Source organism: Galeopterus variegatus, unplaced genomic scaffold (assembly GCF_000696425.1).
Source record: "Galeopterus variegatus unplaced genomic scaffold, G_variegatus-3.0.2 Scaffold11266, whole genome shotgun sequence".
Classification (NCBI taxonomy): Eukaryota; Metazoa; Chordata; class Mammalia; order Dermoptera; family Cynocephalidae; genus Galeopterus; species Galeopterus variegatus.
The window spans coordinates 22,586-31,313 of NW_007737377.1; the positions used below are offsets into that span (position 1 = coordinate 22,586).

Genomic DNA, 8,728 nt, shown 5'->3' on the forward strand with positions numbered 1-8,728 from the left:
CAAAATGCAAAACATCTTTAACGAAATTATTTGGGGGAGAAAGTCTTACATTACAAGTCAAATACATTCAATATACCTTCACAACCACAGGTAGAAGTTTCGAAAATTACAATGAATGTTAACTACATGTACTTGAGTGAAGTTTCTAGCCCTGGTAGAGGCTTTGGGATTCATAAAAACAATTATTTGCACATCAGTAAACTAAGTTGTAAGTTTTGTTTTCTATTGCTTTTTACATCACATACAAGTTGTTTATTTTAAAAATATACAACATAAAAAGGGTGTTCCTTATAAGTGAGTAATGCACTCTACCAGGGCACTTCCAAAAGTTTGGGGAAACAGAATGAAAAGAGAATAAAATCTTTCTATGAACTTTTTTAAGCACACTAGCATTTTAATTACATTTAAGAAATTGGTTTTGAGTAGAAGGGAAGTGTAGTCCAATTTTCCCGTTTTAAATCATGTAAAATTGCCTCCAATATATTCCTGTGAACGTTCTGATTTTAAATAATAGGTTATTGACATTAAGTAGGAAATACATTATTTACCCTTTTAGGTAACATAATCCAAAGAAAGTACTGGAGTTTTAAAAGGATAGATATGTTTAAGGCATGTATGTTAAAACAATGTTTTCTCTAAGTTGACTTCAGCATTACAAAAATAATCTCAAAAGTGAACAGACTCTTGTTTCGACTTAAATGTGGCAAAATGGAAAATGCTAGCCAAAAAGTCAGGATGTCTAACATCAACAAATCATGTAATCCTGGGCAAGTCACATTTCTTCATATCCATTTATTTTCACTTTTCTTACAAGGTAGAAATATGGCGAAAACCATTCCTGAATGACCAGAAAAAAACAATGAAGATAGAGAACCATCAGCACATCTTTAGATCGGAAGGTTTGGGCCAACTTTCAGAAGGGAGAGGTGAATTAGACTGAGAAAGAGAGGCAAGGACCCAGGAGGTGTTACTTATCGACGAGGGTTTGAAGGTGTTCTGTGGGATGCAGGAATAACCTGTCCCAGCTGAGAGGATCTGTCTGCAGTGCTCTCTGACCACACTCCCGTTCCTTCAGTCTTCCCTCATTGTACCCGATGTCTGAGCTCTCAAACCCAGCCTATGGCCAAATTTGGCATCTATCAGCCAACCCCGGTGCGTTCTAAGCACTAGACACAATCACTGTTTACACTGTACAAAGTTGGGATCTTCACCTTTCTAGGACTCTCTTGCCTTTGCCCTGAAGCAGTACTGAGAGGGTTCCGGCCACAATGATGTTCCCCCAGGTGGGATTCCTACTCACAGGACACCATCCATCAAAGTTTGTCACACCTCCTTCACTCCAAAGAGAATGGGACCGACATCCAGTTCCCCAATCTCCTTCCTAGAAGTCACTGTTCTGGAAACAAGGTTGTGCATCAACTTCTGTAAATTCAAACCAGGAGCGCCAGGCAGGCTGCACAGGGCAGGAGGGACCAGAAACTTGACGTGCTGAAGAGACACCGAGACACCCCACGACCACAGTAGCCACAGAGTGACAGTCTGCACTCAACTCACAATCCCAAATTCACCTCTGGGATCTGGGGCATGACACTAATGTCCACACGCTCACGTTACAGATGGGTGAAGTGAGTGTCCCACAGATCGGTACTAGGTTCCTGATGGCGGAGCTGGAACGTGACCTCCCCACACCTCCCAGGCTCGCTGTCTTCACATCCCCCCACCCACCCACGTTCCCGTTGCCACCTTGGACCTGCGCCCCCATCCTGGGACATCTGAAAGCGGCTTCTGCACACCTGGCAGGGCCGTCCTCTGACGGAACCGTCTGGAACGCGCAGCCCGGGCGTCCCTTCCCCGGCCCGGCCCAGGTCCGCGCTCCGCCGCTCGTCAGGCACCGCCCGCCCGAGGCCCGCGGGGCCTCTGCCCCCAAGTGCCGGGAGACCGTCCCGCTCCCCAGGGCCCCCGAGGCCCACGGGCTTCTCTTTCACTTTTGCACCCACCTTCAGAGACGTACGATCCAACCCCAGGATCTGAAGAGCAGCGTGAGGACAACGGAAGCGTCCGGAATTAGCAAACAAAAGATGGCGGGGGTGAGCGGAGCCGCACGTGCGCAGAAGAAACCCGGAAAAGCCTTTCCCATAGTCCTGCGCAGGTGTCGTCATTGCAGGCGAAACTACATTTCCCAGAAGGCAGAGCGAGCGGAGCCCTACAAGTACAGCAGGAACTTGGAGCAGCTATTTAGTGCGCCTATTCTGGTGACGTCACTGGAGGGCGAGACTACATTTCCCACAAGTCTCTGCCATCATCTTTTAGGAACCGAAGGAGATTTTATTTTCTCAGAAGGGATTTTTGCTACCAGAACAGGACGTGATGGATCAAGACTGGTCTCTTTTCACGTTGTTACCAGGTAGAATTCTGATTCTTTATTAAACCCAGGTTTGACAACCTGAGGCATTGTGAGAATAACGGAGAAATTCGATTGTGGGCCAATTACCGCGATATTAATAAGTAATTTCCCTTTTTTTAGTTGTCATATAGGTATTGCTATTACAGAACCCATGTTTATTTTTGCAGATGCATTTTAGAGGATGAAAAAGTCATGCATCTATTTTCCTTTAAGTGGTTAAACAAATGAGAAATTAACATGGTAGGTCTCTTCCAAGCCATTAGAAAATGTTTGTTCTCATCCCATAAACTAATTTGTCTTCAAAGGATTTTACTACACAGTTGGAAAAGGTTTGTCCCTCTCTCCCAGATAAAGAACTGGTTATTATTACGATCTATTGATGTGACCCTATAAATTCTAAATTTTAATCCTACAGTCATTGTAGCCAATGTGGCATGTATTTGCCACCTGAAACAGACTAATACTAACCAGACTCATAGTAACCTAGCTAACGTGAGGACTTTGTTTCTGTCTCACGTTGTGACCACCCCCTTTTCTCCTGTGTCTCCCTATATTCTTACTAGATACCACTTCCTTTGCAGCACGGGCACCTGATACAGTGTGTTTTTGATTAACAGCTCATGTACTTTTAAGATTCATATTTTGAGCCTTGTCTGTATGCAGAAGTTTTAATTGTATAAATCAGCAGGGCTGGCAATTGGTCTGTGCATGAATTCCCCCTCTTTATAAGGACATCAGTCATACTGGATTAACTAATTGCAGCTGCAATGGCAGTATTGCAAAATAACATCACATTCTGTGGTACTGTGGTTTAGGACTTTCACATATAAATTTGGGGGAAAGGGGAACACAATTTAACTCATAATGGAAACTTATCACTAACTTCAGCAGAAGCTGTGAATGATAGCACCTCCTCACTAAATGGAGTATAACAAGTCTCCTGTTGGTATGAACAGAGAGAGCCCATCACATTACTCTAGATTTCATATTGGCTACTTGTATGGGTTTGCTTGGGTCACTTCAACCTCCAGGCGCTTCTACACTTGGAAGATTCTGGTGCCACAGAGGACTTCAGTCCTGGACATGCAGGACAATGGTGGCCAGTCAGACAGTGGAGTTTCCACCTACAGTGTGGATATGCTCAGGCTGGACTTCACTGGACAGTGATTACATCAGGCATGGTGGGGTGCAGAAGTCCTGAGTGCCTCTCACCATGAATTAAACATGCCCTTGGGTCCAAGAACAGAGCCTGTCTAATTGGCTCTTTCTTGAATGGTAATCAGTGCTCTGAGGACACCTGGACCTCAGTGTGACTAAACTGGCCCTTAAGCTCTTTACCTGAATCTGAACTTGTCCACCCTTCTTCAGCCAGGTGGACCAGCATCTAATCACTCAGTGGAGACAGATGTCCAGATTTTATCTCCAAGCTAACTAGCCAGTCCCTTATATTAATTCTTAACCCTAACCTCTAACACCTAATATTTAACCCCTAACCCTTTCCTTAACACACCATTATCCTCAACTCTATCCACTGAGCCTAAGCCCTAAACCATAAATAAACCCTATTACCATAATCCTTAATGCCTAACATGTTATACATGTTACCTATCCCTAAACCCTACCACTTAACTCCAATCCCAAATCTAACCCCTAAACCCAACTCTTTCCCATGAACTGAAACCTAACCCTAACCTTACCCTAACCCTAGATCTAAACCTTGAACTCTAATAATTAGTCTTAACCCTAACCTCTAAATCTAACCCCAACAGCAAGCCTGTCCTTAACCACTAATATTAACCCTAGCACTTAACCCTACCCCAATTGTAACATTAATCTCTAACCCCAACCTATCTAACCCCTAACCACTAATCCTAACCCTACTCACTAAAACCAACCATAACTTCTAATCCTAACCCCACCCCCTAATCCTACCTCCAACCCCTATCCCTAATTCAACCCGAACCTCAACATCAACACCAACCCTGACCCTCACTCTACCTGGGTGGTGTTGGGCTCTGGGAGTGGCATCAGTTTTCTCTTTTTCCAAGGCTCACCCTAAGTTTTCCACACATGAGTCTCCTGTTGGCCCCTGCCCACCTCTTCTGTGTTCTTTCCCACCTACCTTTTGTCCTTCACCTTCACAGAACCCGTTCACGCTGCATTCTTTCTGCTCTGGCCCCAGAGCACCCCCTGTCCCGACCTGAGCATCACTGTTGTAATTATTACCATTTTCATTTTTGTCATTGTTGAACAATCATTGAACACAACCTTATGGTCAAGTTATCCTGGGTTCTGATACTGAGTGGACACCCCATTTGGGTAAATACCTCCTAAAAGTTTAATGAAAGTGAGCTGTGGCCTTGGTCCCTCAAGCTGATGTTACTTAGGATCTGGGAACAGAGTATCTAGTTAAGGAGTTAGGATTTACAACTAGCAAATGAGTAAGGAAGTACAAAGAAGACAGCTGGGCAGGACAGGATGTAACCTAAGTGATGAGGAGGACCGTAAAACAGAGTCGCAAAGCTCCAGGGACAGGAGACATTATCTTGACAAACATTCTCAAGATGTCTTTACAGGGCAAAATCCAGAACTTTCCCAGCCCTCGGAATGTGCTGAGGAGGTGAACTGTCAAGAACACAGACTGATAGGAGCCTGGTAAATGAAAAAGGAAACTACAAGTTGTGTCTTTGTTCGTGGAGATCCTGTTTCTTTGTGCTCAGAGGTGCAGCCACTCAGAACAGTCAACTGGTGACTCACGCAGCTCCTTCCCCAACCCCCAACACTTTCTTTAAAACTCCCTGCCTGTACGCATTCTCAGAGATCAGGATGTTTCTGAGCTTTAGCCACCTGGAATCTATTACTTGGTCTTGTAATTAAAGCTTAATTTCCCTCACTGCAACTCGTGCCAGTGTTCTGGCTTTAGCTGCACATCACGTGAAGTGACACAAGTGTGGTTCTATTACTCTTGCAGCTCACAGCTGGCCACATCTCAGCCCTGTGACAAGTCAGCTCACGTCAAGACCTCTTGGAGCCTCGGTGCCCTCTATGACATGGGGTCAGTGACTCTGTTCTCATGGAGGAGGTTGGGCATCCAAGCTTCCCTGACCATGTGGCCCCACCTTGTCCCACCCCAGAGAGGGGAGGCCAGCTGTGTGGGGAAGGTCCAGGCAGACACACTGGAGAAGGTGCTGGAGCACTAATTGCAGGGGGCATGTCTCAGGTCACGTGGGTGAGGACCACTTTTATTTCTCAGGGGCCCAGAAGCAGGGAGGCTGCTTTCTGGCCGCTCCTTTCAGGGTGCCCCATTCTCTGGCAGGTGCTAAAGGGACGTGGTGCCTCAGTGGCTCACAGCCAGCACCATCCCAATCCCCTCCATGTCTGTGGGCACCAACCAGGACCTCCCACACCAGGCCCAGTGCCCTGGGGTGCTGATGTGGGACGCGCCATGGGACCCAGCCCTCTGTCGCCTCCTGATGGTGCCAGCTCGGCAGGGAAGAGGGTGCTGAGCTGGTGTCCTGCAGTCCACAGCTGACCCCAAGCATTTGAGCCCATGGCATAAAGGTGACAGGGACCTCAGCAACGCTGCAGGAAGCTCCTTCCCATGCTGCATCTCTTGGAGGGATGGTCGGGAGGGCAGCTCTGCCATCCTTCTGCTGAGGACAGGGGCTGCTGCCAGCAGGGGCCCCAGTGGCCTCAGGCATGTCGCAGGTGGGTCATCCACCTTCCCCGGCTTTGCACTGGTTGCTGCCACCCACCAGGCACAGACACCGCAGCCTCCTGCGTGGCCTCTGGGCAGCTGTACAGACTGCACAGTGCTGTGGGAGGACCTGGAGGCACTAGGGGGAGGTCACATCACAGCGCAGGCCACTGCAGCAGTGCCACTGTGCCTCCTCCTGCCCCAGAGGAATCAAGAAGCACTTCTTCCTCCTGCAAATGTGGACGGGCCAGTAGAAGGGGCAGAAGATGGTGGCATGGAAGGACACCCGGCTGCCACAGCTCCTGCTTTATGCCTGGTGGGGCTGCTGCGGGCTTCGCTGTTTCTGAGCAGCTGATAGAGCTCAGCAGCCCCCAGGCCTTGGAGTGGAGGGGACCCTCACTCATGCGGGACATGCACCCAGCTCCAACACCACGGCCCAGCAGCCTCTCTTTTCCTAATGACCTTGGCATGACAGCCTGGTGAGTGGCCATTCCTCCCACCCCACCCCTCAGCGGGGCCCCATGGGGACAGAGAGGTCACCGTCCATGTCCAGAGGGTCCCAGATGTCAGTCAGTCAAATGAGAAGTACATGGGCAGGTGAACTCATCCTCTGCTGCAGAGTCCCTGTGGAGTGGCACGAGGCTGTGGCAGGAGTGGCAGGAGCCACCTCCCTGCACCCCACCCTCACTGATGCTCCAGGTGAGATACTGAGAGTCCCTGGAATGATGTGCATGGGGCCACCTTAGACCCCAGCCCTGGTGGAGCTGCCAGATGACACAGCCCTTTGAGGGACCCAAGATGAGCCCCATCCAAATTGACCACAGAATCACAAGCAAATGAGATGGCTTTGGGGTGGCTTGTGACAGCAGAGATGACCCATATGGGTGGCAGCCCCTTCGTGCACCCTCCTGGGATTTGGCCTCTGGCCAAGGTGGGCGCTCTAAGGTATAGTCAATATCATCCTCGTCACTTAATTGTGGGCGTCCTTCCCCTTTTCACTGACACCAGTGAACTCAACTCTGCCTAGTGTATGGCAGGCTGCAGGCCCTGCCATAAGGGCCACCCCTGTCCCTCCCTCCCCACAACCCCACTAATGGGCACTAAACACAGGAGCCTATCAAACCAGCCCCAGGAATGGCACAGCTCTGCTTTCCCTGCAGAAGTGGGGTGGGGAGGTGTAGAGCTAGGGCTAGGGTCTGGAGCTCACAGACACCTCGAGCCCATTCACAAACCCTTCACATGCAGGTCTATGAGCTAGGTAACTGACAAAATAGTCCTTGGAGCCTTCATTGAAGTAGGAATAGTCTTTATTCAGCACACACATGTCTAGGAGCTAGGCAGTCCAAAGAGAAACTCAGAAACTCAACTGTTACCAGCAAAGTCCAAAGAAAAACTGAAACTGAGCAACTGCCAGCAGAGTAAACATGCTCTATTTTAAGACATGAGCTCTCTGGCCAGCCAGCTTGCTTCACAAACTGAAGAACACACAATAGCAATTAACTAGAAAGATACATGGGTACACATGCGCACTAACTCCACCCACACACAACTTGTTTACAAGAAATGTCGAGGGAGCCTGATGAAATCATCCTATTCCCCCCCCTCCCCCAGGAGGAGGCACCTATCCTGGAGCGACTGAAGCAGTGAGATGGAGGGTGAAGAGGAGCCATCAAGGACAAGGGGCACACAAGGTAGAGTTTGGTGACCTCACCATCTATGCCCCTCACAGCAGCCAGCACCCTGAAGACATTGTGAGAGTTGCCTTCCCAAGGGATGATGTACCAGTCATGCTGAGGCAGGTTCTGTTGATTAAAATGATTGGAGACGTGAAGGAAGACACAGCAGACAAGATGCAGGTGAAGAGCGGGGGGCTACTGCTCTCTCAGGCAAGTAGCACCAACCCAGCTGACTCAGCCGCTGTTACAGCTTTTATTACATGTAGCAAGCTAGTGCATGCAAGATAAGCATTAATGCATAAATTCTGTTATACTTTTCTCAAGAGCAGAAGGCTGTTACCTCCCTTCTCAAGCACTTGGTTATCTATATTGTGTCTCCTGGGAACATCCCAAGAAAGTGTTCTCATGACTTCAAGCGTTGTCAAGGATTGTTTGCAATCCTTGACATTTCTTGGTTAACTCGTTTGTGAGTTCGCCAAGTGAACACGTCCTTGGGTGCTGACCACAGAAGTCCATTAACCATTTCCTTCAGGTTCTCTCAAGCTGATCACAATTCCTAATGAGAAAAACAGCTTCCTCTGCAGGCAGCCAGGCCGCCTCCATCAGGAAGGCCTCTGGGCTCCTTCAGCTCTAGGGAAGGTGGTGCTGAGCCCACGCCACCATCCACCTGCAGCAGTGCGGGATCTGTGGGGACAGCCCGGGGAAGAGCAGCCCTGGCTGTCCCTCTCCAGCAGCTATGGCATCTCAGCAACCATATTCTCTAGGGCTCACTCCAAGTTGGTGCATGAGCACTGGACGTGCCAGCTCTGGGTGGCATCGGGCATCTGTGGCTCACTTCCATGGCCACTCACATCCTGCAGCCTCCCATGGTGCCTCAAGTGAGCAGCAGCTGTGGCCTGGGCCTGGGCCTGTGCCCAGCCCTTCCCACTGTGCCTTGACACCATCCACCCG

General features: G+C 49.1%; 1 long non-coding RNA gene across 2 annotated transcripts; it reads left to right on the forward strand.

Moving 5' to 3' along the window:
- Positions 1–2,291: 2,291 nt before the first annotated feature.
- LOC103610522 lies at positions 2,292–5,303 on the forward strand. 2 transcript variants are annotated; one of them, XR_552222.1, is made up of 2 exons: positions 2,292–2,404; positions 4,969–5,303. It is a non-coding gene; the product is annotated as an uncharacterized LOC103610522 (long non-coding RNA). The 2 variants fall into 2 exon arrangements; XR_552221.1 differs by having other exon boundaries at positions 4,981–5,303.
- Positions 5,304–8,728: the final 3,425 nt, after the last annotated feature.